The sequence below is a fragment of the Akebia trifoliata genome, chromosome 12, assembly GCF_017979445.1.
Source record: "Akebia trifoliata isolate Shusen 1 chromosome 12, ASM1797944v1, whole genome shotgun sequence".
Taxonomy (NCBI): domain Eukaryota; kingdom Viridiplantae; phylum Streptophyta; class Magnoliopsida; order Ranunculales; family Lardizabalaceae; genus Akebia; species Akebia trifoliata.
In genome coordinates, this window is record NC_141386.1 from 4,615,645 (window position 1) to 4,630,274 (window position 14,630).

The following is a 14,630-nucleotide window of genomic DNA, read 5'->3' on the forward strand; positions in this document are numbered from 1 at the left end:
ATCATCCTCACAAAGCATCAACCCATTTCGAAACTTCTAACCCCATCAAAAGTGACTTTCAAAAAATCGTTGTCATAGTTGTTGTTGCCATTGTTGTCCCATGAACCGTCCCCATATATGTAAATCCCCATGAAGAGTGAGCCATGAAAAAACACATGATCCTAACTGTTTAAACACAATATCTAATGGTTGGGATTTACGATTGTCATAAATTAACATGCAGAATAAAATAAAAATAAATACGAAAACCTTGGCAAGCAAAGGTCGTCACATAGACAACGTTGATCCAACGATTTTTAATTTACAACATTAGAGATTAGGTAACCGATTTAAAACTAATGTGAAACGATTAATAAATAAAAAACAGTAAGAATAGGAAAAATAAAAATCACAATGTAAAAATATTTAGATTGGTTGAATGCATCAAGAACCATCTATCTCATCCGAGTATTTGATTTTTATCTCAGTCCAACAAACAAATCTAATGTTGTTGGATCGGAAGATTGGTCCCTTTTTAAGTACAAATATAAATCTAAAGTTAGTGATTAATATTTAGAGAAACAAAATCATAAAAAGCTGCCTATGATTATTCTTAATAAAACATGATTTATCTTGAACTAAATAAAGTATAAATCATCAAAACTAAGGAAATCCTAAATTAGATTATGATTAACTAATAAAACATCATCACATGTAAACATTGAGAAACAAATGCAAATACAAACAAACTGATCAAGATAATCTTGCTCATAGCTTCATCGACCTCTTTAATGAAAATCTAGCCTCAAATAATTGCAATAACAGTAAAATCAGAGATTAAAAAAGAAAATATAATTTTAGAGATGAAAGAAGGGAGAAACAGTCTTCTTTTATTGATTTTGATTTGAAATTGACGGTATCTCCTTCCGATTACAAAGTTTGAACTGAAAGTAAAAAACTAAAACCCTAAAATTGAAAAATATAAGAGATATAGATAGAGATGATCCTAGAGGAGATGAGATATTTTTTACTCTGGTCTAATTTCTATTTATAGAGACCAGATTAGGGTTTTATAGATTCGAAGAACTTTCATGAATAACAAAAACTCTAAACCTTGATTGATTTAGTTACAAATCAAGTCGCCATAAAGTTGCTTTTTGTCCTATGTGGCATATAACTTTTTGATTGAGCTAATTTATTCTGAGGATAATTTTTGTAATGAGGAGATCATCCTCACAAAAAAATCAGCCCAATCTGAACCTTTTAGGCTACATAGGACAAAATTGGCTCCCTAAAATTGTTAGCGTTCGGCTGACAATCTTAGGATGACAAAACGCTGACAATTTTTTTGTCTTATGTGGTTTAAATTTTTTGGATTGAACTGATTTTTTGTGCGGATAATCTCTATGGTGAGGAGATCATCCTCACAAAAAATCAGTTGAATATGAAACTTTTAAGTCCATCAAAAGTAATTTACCAATATTCTGTAAAAAATAAATGGTTCACAATTCTAAAATATTTTTGCTGGGGTTAGAAGTTTCAGATTGGATTGACTTTTGGTGAGGATAATCTTCTTGTCATAGAGATTATCCTCACAAAAAATCAGCTTAATCCGAAACTTTTAAATCACATAGGACAAAAAATTTGTCAGCATTTTATCATCCTAAGATTGTCAGTGGAACACAATATGAAGATGTTTTAGATGCTTTGGTCAATATGAAAACAATAAAATGAAGAATTTTATATGGATTTGATAAAATTATAATGATGATGTAGTTATTTACTGACCCATGAGATTCTATTGAATTGGAAAATGTTATAAATCAATGACAATACAGCTGTTGGGCATAATATTATAATTGGTGTAACTAAATGATCTAACTAATACTAAATTGTAAATATAATGATTTGATACATCATTGAACACTTTGTTAATTGCAAGTACATCATAAGTTACTATTCTTACAAGATATTTTTAGTATGTGTATATTATGGGTAAGCTAGCTGGACCTAAAGTTGCTTTGCAGTATGTCAAAGCAACTGAGCTATAGGTTTATATGAGGCTCTTATAGGGTTTACGTGGTGCTCATATATCTTCTTAGGGAAAGAAATTATTTACATGTTTTAAAGTTAGACTTTAAAATGGGTGCACTTGTAGTCATAGTTTCAAAACTCATGCGAGAATGACATGTATTGTTCAACTAATCTTTGATATTAGGATAGACAAGTCAATTTTTTGAATGAGATTTAAGTACTCACGTTCATTTTTCAAATTTTAAAATAAAACATCTCAAATATATCGAAAAACTCATTCGAGATGACTCGATATCTGACATGGACGAGATTAGAAATCGAGTTTTAAAATCATGCTTGTGGTTATCCTTCATTCTCTTCTCACTAGCTAGAGTGGTCACAACACTTAACAATTCCTCCAACCCACCATTCTAACTATGACCAATCACTATCAACTAAGTGTCCATTTCACAAAAGGGACCCACACATTCCTATACAGCTATAGCAATAAAAGACATGTCCTCAAGAGTAAAAGTATAGAGAGAATCAAGACAAATACAATTGGGGTTCACCAGGTTCTATCATATCACTCAACCACCTTGCCAGGGTATGCATCAACTGCCAAAATTATAGAAATCTTTTAAAATCACATAAAATATTGCATGGTCACTTGGAACATGTGGATGCAGTGTAGAGTTAACATTGGCCACACTCCTTCCCTTGATCTCCCTTGTATTTATTTCATTCAAACCTAACCATTATTATACAATACCATTAAGAAACAATAATCACTTGGTTCCACTAATTTTGAATAAAAAACCCCTTACCATTTGTTACACCAAATTCAATTCAATTCAATTCAATTAATAATAAATATCTTAAGAATCATCATCTTCATGGTCTACACCTTATCCTAATTATTGGACCTACAACTTTGATTGTAGGTTGACATATAGCAATATATTTATAACTTAATTTGAGGTCGACCCTCTATTATTTTCTTGATGTCCGTTTACGATAATTTGCTACTTGAGTATCTAGTCACAACGATGCCCGGACTATATGACAATCGTTCTGACTTTCACTTACAAAATATGGATTATTGTAAATAGTGTGGCCAAAGCATCAACGAATCGATGGAGACGACTGCATGAAGCTTAATCATATTATTATCATAAAAAAAAGGAATTCAAAAAGAATGGTTTAGTTGATTGGTTTTGACTTAATTATTTTGAATACTTGAGCAATTATTACAAAATAAAATAACATAATTTTTTATTCTAATAATAGTAATAATTTGATAATCTATTTTATTGTGTTTCATTTAAATAAACTCATGACTTTGAGTAGATTAATTAACCATGTGATCAATACTTGCAATTTGTATTTAAAGTGAACATGAAGCAAAGCAAAATATTCCACTTCCGAGGGCTTGGGCCCACCTGTTTAGTGCTTAAATGCAAGAAAAAAAAAAAAAAAAAACTACAGTAATTAAAAGTAGCTAATATGCGTAATGTGCACGCACACTTACGTGTCACATGATGTTCCCTCAACGTAAATTTAAGGCCAACCTTTCAGCGAAATCGCACGCGTGGTATACTGGATGAACTTGAAAGTATGCTTTTAAAACTCGTCTGGACTGAGATGACTCGGGTGAGTCAACTCGTTCTAGTTGTGTAAATAGGGTGAGATGGTTAGTAGTCAACTCTGGGTCTTTTTGTTATAAGTTTTTGTGCCTAAGCATCTACTAATCCACTTTATAGCTAGCTAGTAAGGAAAAAAAATTAAATTTTTCATACGTAAATATATACTAATAGATAATTTTAATATGATATAAACAATTTCGATCATGGGAGATGTGATGTTGCTCACAAGTCAACTCAGTATTGATGAGGAGCGAGATGAGATGAGATGTGATACCAACAGTCAACATTTAATAACTTAGGGTTAAGATTGAGGTTATTGATTTTGATAAGAGTGGTGATAATTTGCCTACCCCACATGGCATACTCAATGGACTATTTGACATGATAAGTTCGGGACCCGTAGATCTATGCTTCTCGGGATATACTTTTTATGGGGAAGTGCAATCGTCTATCTCAAGGAGGTAGATCTACAATTCCTAAATTTGTCACATCAGGATAGTCGATTGAGTTTGCCATGTGGGGTAATCAGAATATCACGACCTTTAATCTAATAAAAATCCCATTTAATAACCAACCATTAATATTTTTACGTATCCTAATGACATCAAGCTTGAAGGTACTTATCCAAAGTATAAATCTTAAACCCATGTCAATGATGTAGTTTTATATAATTAATCATTAATCATTTTATTCATGTTTCATTGATGTTTAAGTCACAGGGTTGACCCAACTCGATTAAGAATAAGAGAGTTTTTCGGGTGTTTTAAAACATAACTTGAAGAAAAATTTTATTACCACGCCAACTTATTTAATAGCTGACATTTTGCAAAAATAAATATTCATCATGACACACCATTCTCTCTCTAGAGCAAAACAAAATATCTATTCACTTCAAATCCCTAAAATCCATTGAAAATATTTAAAACATGTGGATGCAGTCAGTCTACCTCTACTTATTCTTCCCCAATTAGAGAAAGAAACAGAAAGCTTCTCCCTCTGCTCATCCATAAATCCAAATATTTTCATACAAAATTACCAATTCTAAACATCAAGATCACCTTTTTAATTTAGAGAGTTGCTATTGCCACACCAATTTTTACTAACATCGCACCAACTGTGTGCAATTCGTTGCATGATTTATATAGGAATTGGTGTAGCATTAGTAAAAGTCGGTGTGACAATAGTAACTCTCTTAATTTTATCCACTTAGATGTTAAAAAATTATTTTCAAATAAAATATTACAAAGATAGACTAAAAATATCTTTGGTAGATAAAGAGCTCCTAAACAAAACAAAATGTAAATTATATTTTATTTATAGGTTTTAGGTCTCTAAAGTTCCAACCATATTTTATAGAAACATATTATTTGCCGACCTAGTTACTGTTCATTACTTGTTGTGATGATCACTTGGATTATTTAAAGAATAAACACAAAATAATGATCAATAAAAAAAAATATTTAATAGTAATAAAGACAAAAAGGATAAGAAAAAGATGGAAATATTTTTCTTTGAGAGCACTCACAGCTATGAAATGGGGTCAAGGAGATTTGGTTTCTTGTACAAAATATCTCTACAGTAGAGATGGAGAAACCGAGTTCCATAAAGAGAGATGGGTAAAGGGTTCTAGACTTTTTTGTGAGATTTTTTGGATTGATGTGTATATGGAGATAAATAAAGAAGAATCAATGGAAAGTTTTCATTTGTAGCTCATGACAGTCTTACTCAATTATTTGAAGGAACAATGTCATAAAACATGGTGGGCAAGACAAGTTGAGAAAGTAAAGGCATGTATACTTGTTGAAATGCTGACAACAAATAATCCTTTAAGTAGTGTAATGGTTAATTAGGGTTTTGGAGATAAAGTGGAAAAATGTATTAGGTAAAGAATTTTTTTCTATAAATGTGAGAATAAAATGTGATTTTATCCCTAGATAATTATAGCACCTTGACTTAGCAACAATAGGCTTTTGGAGCAACACAACACATTATCCCAATACCTGTTACTATTGTGGATTCAAATAATTTATTTTAAATGGCAATTTGTACCAGATTTTTGTTATGTTTTTTGTTAAAGTGAAAAATAGGTGATGTGGAATAAAACAATCATATTGGTTGTTATCTTTTCATATGGATTGGAGTTTGTTTTTAATGAGAAAATTTGTTTCAGACTCTATTCTATAAAAAAAAAAAAAAATTTAAATCCCACATTGTTTTGTAAATCACTTCTAGGAAATTTGAAACCTACAAATAAGAATCTCTTCTCTCATCTTTCATCAATCCAAGACTCTCTCTCTTTATGAGCCGCTAATTGTTACTTAGCTATATGAGAAAAAACAATATTTTTTATATATTATATAATATAAAATTAAAAAAAATAAAGAGAGATGAGTTCATCTAAACTTTTGGATAGGCTCCAAATTAGCCTGGAGGGTGCCGAATGGACCCATAAGGCATGTAAAGGGCACCTCCCAACGGTCATTCCAATGGATTTTTCACTTGATGGATACTTCCAATGGATTCCATACCCTATTGGGGTTATTATGTTCATTTTTAAATAGATGTGACTTTATGGGTGACACCAAGAAGTGAGCGAAGCTAGTTATTTATAGCGGGAGCTCAAAGAATGTGGCATCAAACGAGCTCAATTTTGTTAAGAAATATATCATAACAATTTGAATATCTCTATTCTTAATTTTCTTCTCTTCCTTAAAATCTTTTTTACTTTAAAAGAAGCATTCGTGTGTCAGAAATCTAGTGTGACAGGTTCTTTCAAAGTTAATACAAACATTGAGTGAATAAACAGTTTATGACTAAATTACACTATATTGTATCCTGAAGATAAGTCTATTAGAAAGGCAATTACATCTTTGATTTCAATTGGACTGGGGGCGTCTGTTATCTATAAGAAAACGTAGAATATTATTTGCGTCAAAGCAATTTTTTATTATTCTAATTCTCTTATTTTTCGTGCATCCATTTCATTTTTCAACAATATCTATGTCCCACATCATGACTTAACGAGATTTCTGAGGCCTAACCACCCCCTTTTCCTTCCAAGCACAACAAACTAATGCATGTTTTGCATCTTAAGAAGTGGAAGGAATCGCTTGTTGTCACTTTCTCATCATCACTTATTTTTTTGGATGCACTTTCCTTTGATATACAATCTTACTCCATCTTTTAGGGATAACCTTTATAACACACCACACTATTTCCTAATCATTAGGTTAAGATATAGAAGCATCAAATCTAGGGGTGTAAATCAGGTCAAGTCTTTCGGGCTGTCATAGTAATTAGGATGATCTTACTCTACTACTCCTATATATGTGATTGATATTCTTTATAAAATATTGTTAAATTTATTTAAGCATTTACTATCAATTTTACTAAAATGTGATCAAATAACCTTAAATACCCTTTTAAATATCTTTAAATAGATAATTTTAAGTAGGCCCTGGAGACCTCTTAGTTCATCATGCTATTACTCTAGATTTACATACAACTACATTGATCTTAGTAAAAAGTGCTTTAGATGCACACAGTTTCAAGTTAATGCCAAATAAGAAGGGTTTTGGTTATAGTTTTCCTTGTGACGGTTCGGGATGAGGCGGTACTTGTGATATTTCGGCTTGGGACGCATTTTATTTGGCAGTTTTCTAGATGTTAAATACCATTGGATGGGTTATTTTTTATTGGCATCAGGTTGGCCTCTTTGTCCTTCCTTCTCTCATGGTACAATCATCTTCTCGTGAAGCTCCATTTTCTACTTGATCCACGGAAAAAAAAAAATGTAAGACTGGTACCAATAGTTTATCACGATAAAAAAGACTCACCGAGTCGGGATCACTAACTAATACTAATATAATAAAAAATAATTGTCTTTTCTATATACTTTCCTCGGTTCTGTTGCTACTGCAGGCATTAAGCAATCGATCGGATCATATAGATGTCCCTTTAACACAAACTAGATCTTCAATTTTTTGTTTGTAAGGGTTAGATTGAAGACAGAGAGAGAAGGTGGTTAGAGATGGTGATGACGGTGATGGTGAGATTAGTGTGATGGTGGTTATGGTGGTAGTAGTGGTAGTAAGGAAGAATAAGATATGAGTGGAAAAAAAGAAGATGATATTTTAGGGATAAAAAATATGGGTTGATTTCACTTTCCCACCTATATGGGTGGAAAAGTAAAATCTAAGTTTTTATAAACTTTTTGATTGGAGTGAAAAATCAATTTCCATGAAAAAATATAATAAAAAACATGAAAAATGTCATTTTTCACCCTATTTTCCATGTTCAATCAAACATACCCTAAATATCTTAGTAAATGAAAAGGTAAAAGTAAAGATATGAAATAAGTACAAGACAGAGAAATCAAGGAGAAATGCCAAAAAAAAAAAAAAAACAATTACCAAGGAGATTGCCCTGTTTTTGTACTTAAAGCAAGATATGATTTAACGGGTTTATATCCATGTCTAAAGCACGTACATGAACATTTTCTTCACGTACATTCAAAGTGTGAACATGAAGGATTTCTTTCGTCTACACTTTAAGTTCAGACGAGATCAAAGAGTTGGAGGTGGGCAAGATGAAAATCAAGAAATGAATGCTTGTGACACACATCTCGAGATGTGTCAAGGTCGAAAAATTCCTCCATAAAATCATATTTGATTAAAAAATTAATAAAAATTATGATCTAAAAACATTCATTAAAAAATCAATAAATAATAAATTCTTGTAAAACATACAACGAATTAGGAGGGAATTATCCCCATGTGACGGTTGTAACTGACAACCTAATGTTATAACGTTATCGTCAGTATATGATATTTCATTTTAATATATTTAATTAAGTATTTCTCTGTCATTCACTTACTTCCATAAGAAGTGCTCATAGTTAAAAATAAATAAATAAATAAATAAAGATTCCAAAAGGAAACCCCAAAGATATTTATTACATTAATTAATTGTGTGTTAGGTAAACATAAGGGGAATATTTGACATATCCACCTTGACTGCAGTCTTTTGTGAGAGACTAATAGAAAAGGATCAAAATACCTTCAATGAAGATTATTATGGTATCAAATCAATGATTAAAAATTAATAATGAAGATGATTTTTGGTAGATAGGCAAACATATATCAATAGTACTAAAATAATTGAATGATGCCTACATCAAATCATATACTCAAGAAAATTGTACAAAGAATCCAACATGTGATAAACTTTTGAAAAAGTTATTTGAAACAAATTTAACCAGGGTTATGATGAAATTAATGTAACTTGAAAATTCTAAAAAATTGAAAAGGAAATTAGAATTCTTTGACATACACCTCTTTGTTTCGATGAATATTTGAGATGAATCATGATAATATAATGTGTTTTTTGGCACAGCCTTTGTACTCTCCCTTCATAGAATCATAGATCCATTGCTTCGAGATACACAAGGACAGATATTTATGGTTTTGTACGATTCTGTGAAAGAGCATATAAGGGGCATACCAAAAAAAAGAGCATTATCATATTCACGATTTATTTGAGATACCTTTCTTTGTTTTCAAATTGATGACCTCAGGGGCAGATTTAGAGTGGGGGAACTTGCCCCCACGAGAATTCTCAAAGCCTAGGAATTAATGAGCTACTGCAATAGATTTTAGCGACAGATAAAAAATTTACCACTATTGCCAGTACAAATTTTTTTTCCACTCTTTGTTGTCCCCACAAAAAAATTTCTACTCTTGTGGGCAAAATCTTGGCTCCTCCCTTACTCTTGACATTGTCTTCAACACCCCCCCCCCCCCCATTTGTTTTAAAAAAAGAAGAAAATATTGTTGTTTAAACTCTTTGGTATTTTTTTTTTATCTTTTTGACCATATTTTCAATCGAGAATCTTAAATCTTTACGGGTAATAAATATGCACTTAATGTTGGTTGAACACATGGTATTTCGAGATTTGTATACCTATAATATATATATATATATAAAAAATTGGATGATATGTTATAAGGTGGTACATATCTCGAGATCTATCAAAATATAACTTGAGGTAGAGAACCACATATAAGGTTAGAACTATGTACCTCTCTCTCTCTCTCTCTCTCTCTCTCTACATATGTCTGAGAGACATATATAATTAATAACTAATTAATTAAATTGATGGCTTACTCCATTAGAGAGTTTAAAAAATTAATAATCTTTTTCAGTCAATGTAATTAAAGGGAAGATTAATACGAAACTAAATTAAAAGAGTTAAAAGGGGGGCTCAACTAAGTGAAGAAAACTATAAACATAAATAAATAAATAAAATATTGAGTTACTACTTTAAGAAAACAAACATTATCTAAACATTTATTATGTTTCTAGATCTTTTCTAGAAAATGTCTCATCTCTTTTGGATTATATAAATTTTCTAGATTCCTCCGCATGTGTGCTTCCATTGGTGCATTTCATATAAAAATTAATGATTGAAGATACAAAAGTCTTACCCTATTAATTGAAGACCATGGGTTTCTATGGGGGAAATCAAGAAGTTTTAGCATATTTCATTACTCATTCAAAAATTACCATTGTCAAGGGGCTATGTCATCATTTTGAAAATAAAGGGGGGGTGGGGGTTCTTCTTTCCACATCAGATGTCACCAATTTAGAGCCCCCAAAATATTGGCTCATTCCTTTTTACTTTTCCCATGGCATATTTTGGGTCATGGGTGATTTTTTTGCTCATGGAATTTCTTCACATAGTGCTAAAAGATTCTTTATACCAAATCACATCAAGCCTAACGAGGGTAATTTTGTAAATTAGAGATACCATTCAATACATAATGCTTCATGTGATTGGTAGATCCTGAATTTTGTGAGCATTGGTAGTAAAAAAAATGAAAAAATTTCTTACTTCATCAAGAGAAACAAAAAAGAAGTTTTGTGCTCTTAGAAGTGAAATATTCTATGATCAAATCCCTAAAAAAAAAAAAAAAAGAATCGGATATAAAATAAAATTGAATAGTAACCCTTGTTTATTTATTGTTGTGTTACCGGGTTCGTTGATATAATACCAAACAACGAACCAGTTTGAGGTTCGATTCGTAATGGTTGGTAAAAAAATAGTGAACCTGGCTAATCCTTTTGTTTTGGTAAATTTTAAAGATAGCCCCACAATTTGGTCAATGCTAAAGATAACCTTTATTTTTGAAATACGAAGATTTGGTTAATAGTAACGGTACCCTTGTTTTCAAAATAAAGATATGTCCTATTAATCTGACTTTTCTTCTATGAGTTTAATATAAATAACTAAAACATTCTCTACCAACCAAGCTCGTTTATTAGCGTCTAATCACAAACAACAAATTCAAAATCGAACCGAGTGAGCCAAGAAACATAGGTTTATGAAAAAAAATATAAATTTTCGATATTCCCATGTTTCAAACTAATGACATGTTTATTGACCTTAGTCTTCTCTTATATACAAAAGAAAAATGTCCTAAAAATCCTTGATTTTTTTTCTCAATTAGCTTTAGATCAGATTGAGGTCAATTTATAACCTTAGAGAATCCGATTCTTATAAATAAATAAAAAAAAATCTTAATCCATATCTAAAATTATTATATTATAATAAAAAGGTCTTGAATTCAAGTGACATCTTTAATGATTTTTCTTGAAATGATCTTAAGACGATTTGAAATTATTTGACCCGAATTAATTAATTTGATCAGATCGGATAGGAATATATTACTTTAATAAAAATAAAATGATTTGAATATGATTTTAACTAGTGGGATCTGAATCTAGATCCGAATACAAAATTCAGGTATGGACATATTCATATCTAAGCTGTTTTAAACCCTAATAGTGAGTTAACTTAAATATTCAATAAAAGATTGGAGGGGTATGTTATTAGTTTGAAAACAAAAAGGGACCTCTTGTCATGTAAATTGTTAAGAAGGGGTTTTCTCCAATCAAAATCGGACTCGACAACTAAGGTGGATACTGTTACCATGAATAATAACACGTCTCTTTCACAATTCGCCATTTCTAGGTTTTGGGTTTTGAGGCATTCAGCCATCATAGGGTAGACAATAAGTCCATAACTGACACGCATATCGATGAATCACAATCCAACGATTTCTCCTGAAGTTGTGGGCCCATGAACCTCAGAAGTTTATGATTCTTTCGAGTTTTACATTTTTTACTATTTTACTATAAGTTATTTATTAATCAAATTCTCACCATAAGTCCACCTCAATTATTCAGTATGAGACAAATACTCAAAATATCATGAGATCATCCAACATCTCAATATGGGCCACAATTAAATGCCCAAATTACCCTTTAAATCTTCAAAGCTGTCCACATTTAATGCAGCTGAGAGAGTGTGAGCCCTTGAAAGACTATCAGTAATTATTAGAAGAACCTAGAATTGCCTTCCAAATTCATCATTTGAATTTGATGAATTTTCTAGAAAACTGAAACCCATTATGAAATTTTTTTTTTTTAACACATTTATATATTATATAGTCTTGAAATCAAAGCTATGGTCCTCTTAGTTCTATAAATTAATACAAAAAAAATAAAAAAATAAAAAGAAGGAAAGAAAAAAAAGCTTTAATATGTCCAAGTGTTTAATTTTGATAATCGAAATAAGTTCACAGAAAGTTCTAAAATACATTGATTGAGAGAATGTGCTTGTTGAAAAGTGGAAGCATAATAGGCTCCAAAAAGATTAATAAACATGGAGAGAGAGAGAGAGAGAGAGAGAGAGAGAGAGAGAGAGAGAGGCTTTGATATTTTTACACCAACCCATCCCAAGGAGCTTATTACCATCTTTGATCTTTCCTTTCTTACACTGTACAGTTAGCTTCATTGAACTAAGGCACACATGCTTAAAAGAGGAGAGAGACCTAAAAAACAAGATTTTTAGCCCCTCAAATAAAATTTTAAAAAGGGCTAAAATTTAAAAAAAAAAAAAAAATTAAAAAAAAAAAACACGCAAATTTATTTAAAACTAATTAATAATCCCACAAAAGACCTCCACCTGCAAAGTTGGTAGAAATTGAAGTCTCAGGAACCACCAATTGATCAGCAAAATACCCACAATCATCTTCACTTTGAGACCATGGTGGGGGATAAACCCAACCTTCAACCGAGTCGACAAATATAAAATCGTTATGTGACTCGGGAGAGTCAAAACTCGTCCCTAGACTCGGTAACTCAATAATCTCGCTTAATTCTTCTTCTGTTGTGGTCATCGATACATCAAAGGACGTCGAACCCAAAGACAATGACTTTAAATTCTCCATGGTTGCAGCTTTGGCTGCTGCAGCTTGTATGTCACGTGGAGATAGCGAGGCAGGACGAGGTAGAGACTCGGCGAGTTCTGGAAAATTGAGAATCGCTGAGTTACCTTTGATGCTCATGGCTGCAACATCGTGGGCTCTTGCAGCCATTTCAGGTGTTGGAAATGTACCGAGCCAGATCCTTGATTTCTTGCGGGGCTCACGAATTTCAGAAACCCATTTACCCCAATTTCTCATACGGACACCTCTGTAAGCTAAGTGTTTGGTGGAATCTCTGATTCTTTTGGTTGTTTTGGTTTCTGGGTTTTGTGATTTGGGTTGTTTTGTTGGATTTGAAACTGAGTTTTGACGAAATTGAGATAACCCAGATGAAGTTGGAGATGATGACACAGAGTTGGAACTGCTCTCTGGTTCTGAATTTGGTGGTTCTGCCATTATTAATGGCGACCCAGATTGTAATTCTTCAAGGAAAACAAAACCCAGAGACTAATTTCTTAGTTTAGTCACAATTTATGGAAAATTTTCTCAATTCTTTCTACCTTCTCTGTTTCTACTTAAAACGGGGTAATGCGCAGGGAGAGAGGAAGAGAGAGAGAGAGAGACCCAAGAAGGGTTCTTAATTTAGAATCAAGGGAGAAAGAAAGAAGTAATAGAAGGACAAGAAGAGGTACCCATTTGCCTAAAGAAGGTGCAAGAAATGATTAAGAAAGAAGTCTTGAAGATTCAGAGATAATTTGAGAGAGAGAGAGAGAGAGAGAGAGAGAGAGAGAGATGAGGTTGAGACAGAGAGTGAGAGGGGTTTTAGTAGAGAAGAGGAGAGGTGTACGTGCACCACTACAACACCTTCAAAGGACCCTCTTTTGTCCTACCCTTTCCCTATCACTTGCAGTGACACACACAATACTTGAGAGAGAGGTGTTGGGGGGTAAGCTAGTAGGGCCCACAGAGAAAAGATGGGTACCCCTTATAGGGTCAGTTGTAAGGCTAGGGTCCCCCTACCCTTCCACATTACCCACAACCCTCATTAAATTTCTTCCCCTCTTTCTTACTTTCACCTTCTCCTATGCTTCACTATTCATTTATCCCTCGCTCATCTTATCTTAGATCACCTCACCGTCACCCAACTTCCCCTATAATGACTACTTTGCCCTTCTTAAATCTTACAAGTGTCCCAAATTTGCTAAAATGGGTTTTGCACATAAATTTACTAAATATGGGTTTCAATATAAATTTAGAATAAGGCTGAACTGACCTCAATTGACACTTTGCTGATGTGGAGCTGTGTGCACAAGTGAAAACCATCTATGATTGTGTGCGAACTCCCACGTGAGCAAATTGTGAATTGAGGTCAATCCAACAAGACTCATAAATATATGATGCCAATTGGACCACCATGTGGAGGTCTTGTTCTATGTACACTTGGCGTTAAGGGTACAATCACGTAACATCGACAACCAACCAATGCCAATCAGCGAAATCCCATAAATATGTTACGAGCGTGTCGAAGGTGATCTGTGGCACTAACAAAGCATATTTCATGTGTATGACAAGTTTTTTGAGACACTCTTTTATCACTTGGCATGATAAGAATGACCATTACCATGCCCTCGGGGACGATTGGATTGAGGCAGTGAAAAGGCCATTTGAGCCTATTTTGACACATTAGAATTGGCAAGAGGGGAATTTCATTATTTTATACCAC

At 32.5% G+C, this 14,630-nt stretch overlaps 1 pseudogene; it reads right to left on the bottom strand.

Moving 5' to 3' along the window:
- Positions 1–12,235: 12,235 nt before the first annotated feature.
- On the bottom strand, positions 12,236–13,907 carry LOC147388722 (dehydration-responsive element-binding protein 3 pseudogene; annotated as a pseudogene).
- Between the last annotated feature and the right edge of the window lie 723 nt (positions 13,908–14,630).